Raw genomic sequence first — 12834 nt, 5'->3', positions numbered from 1 at the left:
TGAAATGAAATTTGAGAATGAAAAAAATGTGAGAGAATAATACAAATGTAGAGAATATGCTGAAAATATGAGATTAAACATGAGAGGAAAGTGAAATAAAGGACAAGGACATTTATGGGGGTAAAAATGAGGAAATGAGTAGAAGATGAAGTAAAGTAAGAAGCCTGGCAATGAGAAAATAGTGCCAGATAATAAAAGAATAGGTGCAAGAATGAGAAACTACAATGGAAGAAAAATGGGACAAACATAAAAGAATGAGAAGTTCGACGAAATGAAACATGAAAAACGAGAATGAGAAAATACACAAATCATAACATTTTTTAGAGTTGGCTGAATTGTGAGCATATGAGCCACGTGGGAGAATGGAAGGCGGGACCGAGGCAGATTTGGGAAACAGCGCAGGCGCGGACACTGACACTGGCAGAACACAGGAATCTACAAGCGGCTGGTGTGCACCTGCCACGTGGTGACATGAGTAGGGGTCCAAGGCCGAGAGCTGGGACCCCGGAGCCAGGACCCCCAGAGCCTGGAGCCGAGAGCGGGGCCAGATGTCAAACTTCCCGGAGTCAGGTCAGAGAGGCAGTGGGGCAGGACGCTGCAGAGGCTCTAGAACATTCAGAATGGAATGGGAGAGGCAAGGCAGAGGGGGTGAAATTGACCACTGACCTGGAGTTTAGTGATTTTACCTTTGCGATACAGGGGAGTGTTTAACCATTTGTTTCCTCTACTCTGAAATTGAATTTATAATTTATTCGGCTAACCTCTAGATCTCGCGATTTGGGCTTTCAGAGTCCCTTGTCTTTTCTTTACCTTTACCTCGAGGTTGGATTTTGTTTGTGCTATTTTGGCTAATCTGGAGGAGAAGAGGCTTTTACTTTGTAATGGTCCGTATGGCCTCATCGCTTGCTGTCCTGAAATGGGAAGCACTCTTCCGACATAGAGTTACTTTGGATGCCACAGGTCTACTGTCACTAGGGGAGGGCCCTTCCCTTGAGCGCCTAAGGGCTCCAGAAACTCCATTTTCGTTGTCTGGTCTGTTGCCTTCCCCATGCTTTGCGCTAGTTTACTGTTGGGTGAAGTCTTTATTTGTCATTCCTTTTAAAAATTTCCTGTTTAGTTTGTTTTCCAGATTTTCAGCAGGCTTATTGTTGAAAATCACCTATAACCCCACTATCAAACGAATGCCTCAATGGTCATTTATTTAAATTCTATTTTAATGGCAAGCAACATTGCTCTTTAGGGAAGGCAACAGAGCTGGTTTGTCTTTGCTGCATGTGCTAAATTAAACAAGTGATTTTGGATCTTGAACTAAGGATAAATGTCTAGGAAATGACAGTAATCTTGTGATTTTTGAAATGTGGAACAGCTTATTAAAATTTTATATAAGCTCCTTTTCAAAGAATATTACATATTCTGTTTTTAGAAGCTGTATATGATGAATGAATAAAAGTGAATCAATAGGTTTTAGGAATTAGTTGTGCACTTGAAGTGAACAAGAGAATTTTTTTTTTCCCTAAACAAATGTGGATTCTTGGTGCCAACTAAACTTGGAATTTACGGATGGGAAAATGCCTCAGGATGATTCTGTAAATCCTTTTACCATGCAGATTTTTCTCCATGGAAATTTCACAGTTTCTTTAGAGAGAAAGAAATTTACCTTGGTGGAGAATATATATATATATATATATATATATATATATATATATATATATATATATATATTCCTTGCAAAGAATAGAACATTCAATGTGTAGTAATGAAATCTATCAGGAACCGTTACCTCTAGCCAGTGGGTTGATGCTTGGCATTGCTTAGGGACTTGCATCTAAGAGTTGACTTAGCAAGTTAAATTCATTTTTTTCCTACCAAGTACTTGCTTCTCCCATATACCCTATTCTTTTCTCCTTTCCTATTAAACATTTTTAAAAAGTTATTGCCAGTATATAGTGTGTTTTAAAAACGAGTCACTTGTCTCACCCCTTGTCTTGGTTTCTAAGATGCACTCTTGAAAGTGTTCTATTAAAAGATTTCAATGCAATTCACATGGAGATTGTAGGGGAGCAGAATTTGGCACCCCAAAATATGTCTCTTTGGGATATTAATTATTTTAACCTGGTTAAGTTCTAAGAAACAGCAGACAAGGGAAAAACTTTGAAAACCAAGTAGGAGTCACCCTTTGGAAAGAAACATTTACATTTACAAGGGAAATCTCTGTTCGTAAGGGTGTTTTCCTCTCTATACCAAGAAGAAAATGACTAAATCTCTGGAAATTTATCAGTGGAGAAGGCATGGACTTAAATCTGCACAACAACCTTACCCTTGTTTACTGTGCTTTTCCTGGTCACCTCTCATAACTGGCTCCCTCACCCCCAACTTCTTTTGTCTTTAGCTGGAGATGGTATTTAAGGTGGTGGCTTGGGCCATTTTGGCGAGTTACTCAGTTCTCCTGGGTCTCTCCCAAGTATACATGTTGTTAAACTTTGATTTTCTTATTAATCTGTCTCATGTCAATTTAATTCTTAGACCAGCCAGAAGAACCTAGAAGAGTAGAGGGAAATTTCTTCCTCCTCCCCAGCAAAATCTTTCAAGATCTTTGACTACTGTAAGAAATATATATGAAATTCAAGAAAATGCTTAGCCTCTGAATATCTTATGAATAGTTATTTTAAAATAATAATTCCCAAATGAATTCCATGTTTCTAAATTATTATATTTAATAAGCTATTTTTATTTGTACATTTTATCTCATTGTAATTAACTTCTGGATCTACATTTATCTGTTGGTTCCTGTTTGTTTCATTTTTAGTCTTCAGACTTTTTTGGCTTATCAGAGAATGTTTGAATCAGTATTTCCATAAATTAATGGTAGGAGTTTTACAAACTACAGAATGCAAAGAGAGCAAATTATCCTTAAAATTGGACAATCCAAGGATTATTTAAAAGATGTTTCCCTTGTAAATGCAATGAAATAATGTAGCAATTAGAAATGAACCATATAAATGTGTACTCCAATTGTGAACCCTAGAAAGGTGACAGTGTAATGAGATTTGACAGCATGTAGAAAGGTGAAAGCTCATTAACAAGCTAGGATCTGCATTAAAAAAATTGATTAGCATTTTTGTATTATGTAAGAAGATGGCTTAACATTTCAGGAGGAGAGCAGCAGTTGTGTGGCATTTAAATCTATTCTGAATTAAAAATGATCAGTTTTTAAAAATTACAGAAAATTCTTATGCAAATGAAATATAATCAAGCCATGCTTCAGACTCATCATGCGTGATTGATATGCACTGTAACTTGCTTACTAATTTAAGGAGCAGAGGAATTCCAGTTACCTATCGTATTGTGGATGCAGTACTGTGCCTCACTGCTGGAAGTGATATTAAATTTATTATGATAAACGGAGTAAACCAACAAGTTGGGTCCTTATCCAACTTGACATTTATGTGAAATGATAAGAATTTCTTATTATCCTGAAAACCTTAGCTTCCTCATAAATGTTAAGATCTTTTGGAGATTCTTAAAGATATGAACATTAAGAGCATGAGAGAGAATATAGGTAATAGAGAAGAGTACTTTGTAATGCCTTTAGAAGAAGACATTTGCTTGTTGACCTGAAAGTTTGTTTATTAGTGATCAGTAAGTAATTAGAGAGTTCTCTAATGTGTTCCTTTAGTGAGTTCATGTCTAGTTGTGAGAAAACTTGGTCATGAAATTGCAAATTGGGCTAACCTTGCAAACTATGAAGTTATTAATGTGCCCACATTTCTCCCAGCTTCCAGAGTTTTAACAATTTTTAAGTGTATCACAACCTACAAAATCCATACTGGTCTATTTCAGCAATTCTTCATCTAACTTTAGGATTTTGACAATACTGATTGGTTCAGGAACTGATTAGTTCAGGGTAAAAGCTAAAGTTGATATATCAAAAGTCAGTGTTTCTTTATTTTTTTAAGTTTTAAGAAGACAGATTTTAAGATGCCCTTTCTGATACTGCTTGTTGGACTTACCTTGGAAATCTATGATGTTAACATCCTCAATTTTCTCAGTTTTCAAAGTTTCTAAAATTAACTTTTTAGTTAATATTTTTTAGGCTCTTCTTTTAGTTAAACACACACACACATACACACACACACACACACACACACACACACACACACACAGTGGTTGGTTCAGGATAAAAGCCAATGTTGGCATACCAAAAGTGTTTCTTTCTTATTTTGTAAGTTTTATGTGACAAATTTTGAGATGTCTTTTTCATATTAATGATATGTAATTTGTAATTTTGAAGGCTTTTGTAATTGGTAGCATTTTTCATTGGTATTTTAAATGATACTTAATTTTTATGATTTTGATAGTAATATATTTTCACAGTAGAAAATTTGGAAGACAGAAACATATGAAGGAAGCAAAATCAAAAAATTACCTTGAAGGGGAGCAGAATATGTCACCCCCAATCCAAAATATGCCTCTTTGGCATAAGGATTATTTTGAGCAGATTATTTTTTAAGAACCAGCAGCTTTAGGAAAAGGTCTGAAAATCAGTAGTAGCGGTTACCCTTTGGTAAGGGAATCTTCCATTTATAAGGGAAATCTCCATTTGTAAGGGTGTGTCCCTCTCTACTAGGAAGAAGAGGGTGACTCTGAAATTCTAGAAAGTCTTATCAATGGAGAAGGCTTGAACTTTTCCTGGGTTTCTCCCATGTGTAAGGAGAGATACATGTTATTAAACTTCTGTTTCTTTTTCTCTTGTTAATCTGTCTTTATTACAGGGGTTGTCTCAGCCAAGAACCTAGAATGGTAGAAGGAAAATTAGTTTTTCTTCCGTATAATATATAATATTATAATTCAGAGTTAACCATGGTTAACATTTTGTTATATTTCCTTCCAATCTTTCCAGTACGAGTGTTCTTCAGTGTTCATTTAAATCCAGTAGAGGAAATTGGTTCAAGATAGCGGAGTAGAAGGACGTGCTCTCACTCCCTCTTGCGAGAACACCAGAATCACAACTAACTGCTGAACAGTCACCTACAGGAAGACACTGGAACTCACCAAAAAAGACACCGCACATCCAAAGACAAAGGAGAAGCCACAATGAGACGGTAGGAGGGGTGCAATCACAGTAAAATCAAATCCCATAACCGCTGGGTGGGTGACTCACAGACTGGAGAACACTTATACCACAGAAGTCCACCCACTGGAGTGAAGGTTCTGAGCCCCACGTTAGGCTTCCCTCTCTGCCCCCACTAATATCTTCGCCTTGGAATATCTGTCCACAGGGGACAGACTCCAGCTGCTCAGCCTGGGCCCCATCTATCTCCTGCCTCAAGACCACATCAAATATGACTTTCCTTTCACTTCTGTGTGTACATAGGCAGCTTCTCCTTTGATTTGGGGCTCCAGGTGAGTGTTCGGTGCAGTGACTGGATGGGCACAAAGGGCCTGCATCCCCACTTCAGCACGTGCTCTGATATAATGGTGTTTCACTTGGCAGAGTGCTCTTGTCTGTATGTTAATGATTATATTCATTATGATATTAATAATTTTCACAGTGGCCCCGTCTACAGATTAAAAATCCCATCTTCGGGCGAGTCAGCTGGACCTCAGCAAAGTTAAGTGACTCGTATAAGCTCAGGCCTCTCAGATGTGGTGGAGCCAAAGCCAGAATTTCAATTTTTCTGATCCCATTACACCACGTGGCAGGGTGTGTGTGTGTGTGTGTGTGTGTGTGTGTGTGCGTGCGCGCACACACGTGTAGGTGTGCTTGTGTGAAAGTGTGTGTTTGTATCCTCTTCTGTAGCTGAACAGCAGTTACAGATATTTTCCTTTTAATTTGTTTCTCTCTTGCAAATACCCATGCAGGTTTAGAGTAGAGCATTCTTTGTCTTTGAAATAATATTACCTATTACTTACGAATATACCAAACTTAAGGGAAAGGAATAATACAGTGCTGGCCTGTGTACATACCACCCAGCTGAAGAAATAAAACACTACAGTTAAAGCCTTTGATGTACCCTGCCTGATGCCATTGTCTTCTCTGCTCTTACAGGCTATACTGCACTTTTAGTATAGTTTTTCAATGACCACTCTTTTATATATCAACAGTTTAGTTTGTGTCTAAGACTAATCACACGTATATGTATATTCACATATATGTATGTATGTGCATAGATGTATATAAGTGCATAGATGTATATAAATGTATGCTTGATGCTTCTGAAATTATAATTAAGAGCAACGATAATATATTGCATTTCCATAGCAATTTACATTTCCAAAGTACTTTGAAATATTTCATCGCATTTTACTTTTATTAATTGACATGTGTGCCTTAGTCTTTGGAACCTGCAAAGTCTCTCTGCAAGTCGGATAGATATACATGTGTGAGGCTGGGTAGTGCAACATAACTGCTTTAGATATTCCCGTATCCTAACCCTTGTGCAAATGCTAGAGAATAATGCTTCAGAATTCTCAGTCCTGAGTAGTCATTAATGTGAAGCAATGGGGTATTATTCCACTTTTGAGTTGTAACCAAATGCACCATCTATATGCATAAATACATTTTAATTCATGACATTATTATAGACATAAAAAGCTGACATACATTTGACTTAGGAGTAACACCTGCAGGTTTCTTGGAACCTCTCGACATTCTTTACTGACAGTTCTCACAAATATCAGACTTTCTCCTATGGTTCCTTTCCTGTTTCTGGTTAGATCAAGCTGGATGAATTATCTCCCTCTGTCTCATTCCTTAGCTTTTCCAGAGCCACATTTTGCTCTGAGAAGGGGAGAGAAGAGTCAACTGATTTTCTTCCTCAGACTCAGAATGGGTGCAGTAATTTTCTGTAATATATTTCAGGCCGTTATTCTCATCTTCCGAAGCAATTTATTATCTTTAACCTGATTTTTATCCCTAAGGCTAAATCATCATTTTTCTATTAGGGATAACACAGCTGCTGGGGGATTGCATAAAGGACTGAGGAATAGTGAAATTGGAAGAAAAGCAAAGTTAACCCTTGACCAGCTGGTATATACTAAGTAATGTCAGGAAATGAATGCTATAGGGTTGTAGCCCCAGACTAGCCCCGGGAGGGGGGTGATCCAACCTTATTTTAGCAAATTCCTGTGGGTCTCACGAGAGAATTCACTCTTGGCAGTATAGGGAGTAATGACCAGGTCCCGGATGAAGGCATACAAATAATCTGTTTTTGTTGCATGGATTTCTTACGTTACCCAATGCAATACTTACGGTAATTATGATTTTTTAGAGAACCGGCTATATCCATGAACCTCAAAGAGATGGATCTGTTAGTTAAGAAATACCCAACTGGCGAAAGGAATAATACAGTGACTACCTGTGTGCATGTCAGCCAGCTGAAGAAATAAAACATTCCTTATAGTTCATGGCTTTCACTCACCATTTCTGCCCTTCGGAAGTCTGAAAATCTTTCATTTGAACTAAACGCTCTCAGGCAGTGGGGGCTATGAAGGAGATGATTTGTTCCACAGTTAGCATGCCGCTTGGGAAGGTGGGGTTTAATCCTCTAGGGATCTCCCAAGTTCCAGAGGAAGTAGAAGGCTCTCAAGAAAGAGGACTGGAGAGCAGTATTCCCAACCCAGGCTGCTGTGGCTTAGAGACTTCCAAACTTGTGTAGCAACTTAATTGTCAGATTTCAAATTGAGCTTTTCCACTTTAGGTTGAATATTGGGCTGAAAGCTAGCTGACATATTAACTTAGAAGATATTTCACTAACAGCTGCCCAAAGAGACTAAATATTTACCACACTTATATTTTTATAATATAAATATAAACTAATAAATATAGACTAATATATTTACCACACAATATAGCATAAGGAAAGCAAATTAAGGAAAGATTATAAATGAAACTAGTTGTCCCGTCCTGATTAAGAAAATGTAGTCCCTCCCCCCACCCACCCCCGGCCCAGTAACATGGGATTACTTTGGCGTCATAACCCAACACAGTTCTTGACAACACTGCCATGTAATCATTCTGCAGGAAATCGGGCTCCGCTGAGTCTGGACTGACAACATGGTGGCTGGTATAAACTGTAGTTTAGCTGACTACTTAGCCTTGAAAGTAAAAACTAAACATGTAATTCCTGAAAACAAGGGATGGTTTATGAAATAAACATTTTCTGCTTTAGAAAAAAAGCTTTATGCAATTCAAAAAGGTTTTGTTTTTAAAACATTACTCACTAACTGCATTTAAGCATAAAAACAACTCTTAAGGTTTTCTTTCAGTCTGCTCCATACTGTTGCATATACAATATTTAATTAGATGATTCATTAAATTTATGAAAGTTTTCAACTCGTGTTGAATATAACTTATTAAATTTTAATTTTAAATGACGCTGTAATAACCTCTTTGGGAGTCATCCTGCCTAGGCTGGCTGTGACTGCAGACATTCACATATTCTGCCGGTGCAGCTAGAGGGGCTGCCTACATGGACAACTCAACGGCTTTCCTTCCCTCTACTCTCTACCTGTGTTCAGCCCCGGTATAACTTAGCAACTTTTCTCATCAACTGATCAGTGATCTGCACATAGGAGGTAGTCAGCAAATGCTAAGTGATGCAAATAGTTCTGTGTGAGTAGCCAGTGTAATCAAATGAAGCAATTGCAAGATTTTAAAAAGTCAGGTATCCCAGTTCTGTCTATAAGCATCTGTGCAATCTAGGGCCATCCCTTGACCTCTCTGGGTCTCGGTTTTCTTACCCGTCATCCCGATGGCTTAGACCCGGTGGTTTCTGAAGACCAGCCCAGGATTAACCTTCTCTAGTTCCATGTCCCTCCGCTCTCATCCTGCCTACAATCTCAGATCCAACTTTCCCTCCACTGAAGACACTGCTCTATGACTTACCTTAATGTCCTAGAGTTAAGTATTTGCTGTGCTTGCCATTTTTCAGATTTATCACCAACTTCTACATTGCCATTTGGAGAAAAATAAAAATAGCTTTTCCCTGTAAACTGAGAATGTTGCTACATATTTGCGATCTGGATCATCAAGTGAAATATTCTTCTGGTTGGGAGTGGCCCTTGCCTTCCTGCCCTCAAGTTTCCTGGCTGCTTCCATTTAGTGCTTTGATGGGGAGTCATGAGGACCAGCTACCAGATCTCCATCTGCCACCAAATCCCTGTGTCACCAAGGGCCAGTCGCTTCCCAGCTTGCACCTCAGTTTCCCCAGATGTCTAATTAGAGACCTTTATTTGATTATACCTAGAATCCATTATATTCTGATTCTTTATGAATCTGTGTTTTAGGGTTGCCAGTTATTTAAAGACAAGAAACGTCAGAAGAACTTTTAATGAGCACCTACTCTATGCCGAGATGGGAGGTATACTTTAAAGGTAAGAAAAGTGAGGAGCGGAGTGGTTAAAAAGCATGCCTAATCATTAATAAACTAACAAAGCTGCAGATGGCACAGTCAGGACTTGAATCTGTGTCTGTCTGATTCCATAAGCCATACTAGCTGGAAAGGTTAGTTGGATGTGTTTTATTTTATTTATTGTATTTGGTAGGTGATAGGGAACAAGTTTTTAAGCAAGGGTTAGTGTGATTAAAGGCAAAATTTTAAAAGGTCAGCGTGATGGTGTTCCTAGAGGATAGCAGCCGTATTTAATTTCTCCCTTTACTTTCAGTATCTAACACAGTGTTTAGCAAATGGCAGTTACATAATTGATGTTTATTGAATGGAGAGATGGATGGATGAATGATGGTGATGCGTAAGTCATGAAATCAGAGAAAGGAGAAATACTAGTGGCAATGCTACTGTGATAATCTAGATATGAAGTAATAAAAATGTGAACCAGAGTGGTGGCAGTGGGACAGGACACCAAAATGGCTCCAAGGGCTTTTGAAGCCTTGTTGGTTGCCATTGATGGCTTGATATCATCCTCAGAATTCTGGTGGTCATCTTGTAATCAGGCATCTATTGACAAATGCAGGGGAAGGCTGCAAACAATAGAAGACAAGTGGAACACATTACCATCTGAATGAATTATAAAACTGAATGCATTTATATTTGAGTTTGACCCACATAAGGACCGCAATACAGCAAACAGGAGGTGCTGGAGAAAATAGAGGATATAGGTCTCATGTAGAGGTTCATTGCAAGAGGCTATAGTTGACACTGATTTCTTTTAAACTATTTCAGCCTCACTTACCCCCTTCTCTTTCTTTACTCAAGACGTCTCCCTTTGGTATTGAACTGGGTACCGCTTATTCACGAGTAGGGGTCTTCCAGCATGGAAAAGTAGAGATCATTGCCAATCACCATGGCAAATGTACCAGTCCAAGTCGCTCTCACAAAGTGAACACCTCATAGATGAGGTTGCTAAGAATCAAGAGGCAATGAACCTCACCTGTACCATCTTTGATGCCAAGAAGCTGATTGGATGCAAGTTTGATGATGCCGCAGTTCAGTCAGAAGGAAGCACTGGCCTTTCCAAGTGATTTGTGGAAAGGGAAAGCCCAAAGTAATCGTACGATATAAAGGAAATAATATTTTTTCCCCTAGAGGAGATCTCTTTCATGGTTCTAAGCAAGATGAAAGAATTTGCTGAAGCCTATTTAGGGGAAAAAAAGTAGAAATGCAGTAATTACTGTTCGACCTACTTAAATGATTCACAGTGTCAGGCCACCAAGGATGCAGGGATCATCACTGATCTTAATATCCTGGGAATCATTAATGAACTTATTTATTGCAGCACCATACTCCAAGGCTTGGATTAAAAAAAAAAAAAAATCCCCAAACACCTGAAGCTTTAAAAAAGAGAAACGTACTAAGCTTTGACTTAGGTAATGGCACCTTTGATGTATCTATCCTAAACATCCAGGATGGCATCTTTGAAGGAAAATCCACAGCTGGTGACACACATCTGGCTGGGGAAATTTTTGATAACTGTATGGTGAATCACCTGGTTGATGACTTCAAATGCAAGCACAAGAAGCATACAGCCTCCAACAAGCAGGCAACGTGCCACACCGAGGCTGCGTGTAAGAAGGCAACGTGTATTTTGAACTTCTTTGCTCACCCCGGGTTTGAAATTGACTGGTTCTATAAGGGTGTGGATTTCTACCCTTCCATTTCCTGAGCCCACTTTGAGCAGCTCAGTGCTTATCTCCTCCGTGGTACCTTGAAGCACGTACAGAAATCTCTGAAGGATGTCCAACTTGACAAGAGCCAGGTTAATGGAATTGTGCTAGTGGGTGATTCCACTTGTACCCCAAAGTTCCAGAAATTGCTGAAAGATGTCTTGAATGGAGAGGAGCTCAACAAGACCACCCACCATGATGAGGCCACGGTGTGAGGCGCAGCTGCACAGGCAGGTCTTCTCACAGGCAACAAATCAGGGTATGTGCAGAGAAGCTCGTTGATGTTACCCATTTCCCAACAGGCACTGAGACAGCAGGGAGGATGTGACATCCCTTATCAAGAGAAACACCTCAATACCTCCAAAGCAGACCCAGATGTTCCCAGCTTACTTTGACAACAAGACCACTGTCTTAGCAAAAGTGTATGAGGGAGAAAGGGCTTTAACGAAAAGAAACTGCTCGGCAAGTTCGTACTTTCTGGGATCCTCTAGCTTACTGTGGTGTTCCTGACATCCAGGTGACTTTGACAGGGTCACCAATACCATCCTCAGGGTACCTGCTGCAGACAAAAATGCTGGCAGGAAGAACAAAATGCACATTACTAATGACGAAGGCTGTTTCAGTAAAGATGATACTGACCAGATTGTAAAAGAAGCAGAAAATGATGGAGTAGAAGGGGAAGTCAATAAAGATCGGGTAGCGGCCAGAAGCAACGCAGAATTCTGCACCTTCAGTGGCATATGCGGGCATATGACTCCATTTCAGTCAAGAAGATAAAAGGAAGGTTCCTGGAAAGTGCCAGGAACTGTTAAACTGCCTCAAATGTAACCAGAGCTGAGTGTGAGTGTAAGCGGGCTTCACTCGCAGTGGGATCTGGCCGCTGGGGCTTCTCCAGCTCAGCCAGAGCCTCGGGTTAGTATCAGGGAAGTAGGCTAACAGTCATTCTTTGGAGAAACTTTCCTGGTCTCCACAGTCATTTATACAGTTTCAATATTTCATGCTTAGTTTGCAGCATCAGTGTGTATGTTTGAAAAAGGACAGATTCAAAACTTAATGATCAATATTTGTAAGTTTATTCAACATTTTAATATTAACGCTTCTACATCTTGTGGGTTATGAACTTCATCACATATTTTCACACCTGCAGTTTGTGTCTGGTGACTAGTTTGGGAATTAGCACTTATAAAATATTTAAACAGTTAACTTTGGTAGTAAGGAAGAGGTCGTATTACCATATCACAGTCTTACCACTTTAATAACAATGACCACTTATGAGCAAATATTGTGACTGTAAACTTGTATAAACACTGTGCCCTACTCATCTGTGTACTACAATAGAGTTTACTACTTGTAGTCACATTTTCTGTGTATTTCTTCAAAAGGGCTTCGTAACCCACTGGTGAGATCTGTTTCTCACCCTTCATAAACTCAACACAATTTCCATGAAACTGGTTGGAATCACAACTTATCACTGAATCTTATAGTATTTGTGAGTTTTAGAAAAGAAATATTTCTTTGTGTATCACAGTTATGGTACCATAGTTTTACTGTCGTTCTTAAGGGTAGGTCGAGACCTAAGGGAGAAGAATTGTTGTTTTCAGCATTCAGGCCAACTCTGTAGAATTACATGGGATTCAGTGTGACGTGGATTATTTCAGTGTGACTCACAATGGCCTGCTTGCGTTTTGGGGCTGCCTGACCTCCCCACTTAG

The 12834-nt window shown here is 39.1% G+C and overlaps 1 pseudogene; it reads left to right on the top strand.

Moving 5' to 3' along the window:
* The first annotated feature begins 345 nt into the window (after positions 1-345).
* On the top strand, positions 346-11899 carry LOC116747215 (annotated as a pseudogene).
* The last annotated feature ends 935 nt before the right edge of the window (positions 11900-12834 follow it).

Source organism: Phocoena sinus, chromosome X (assembly GCF_008692025.1).
Source record: "Phocoena sinus isolate mPhoSin1 chromosome X, mPhoSin1.pri, whole genome shotgun sequence".
NCBI classification, from domain to species: Eukaryota; Metazoa; Chordata; class Mammalia; order Artiodactyla; family Phocoenidae; genus Phocoena; species Phocoena sinus.
This window is presented reverse-complemented; position numbering and strand designations above follow the sequence as displayed.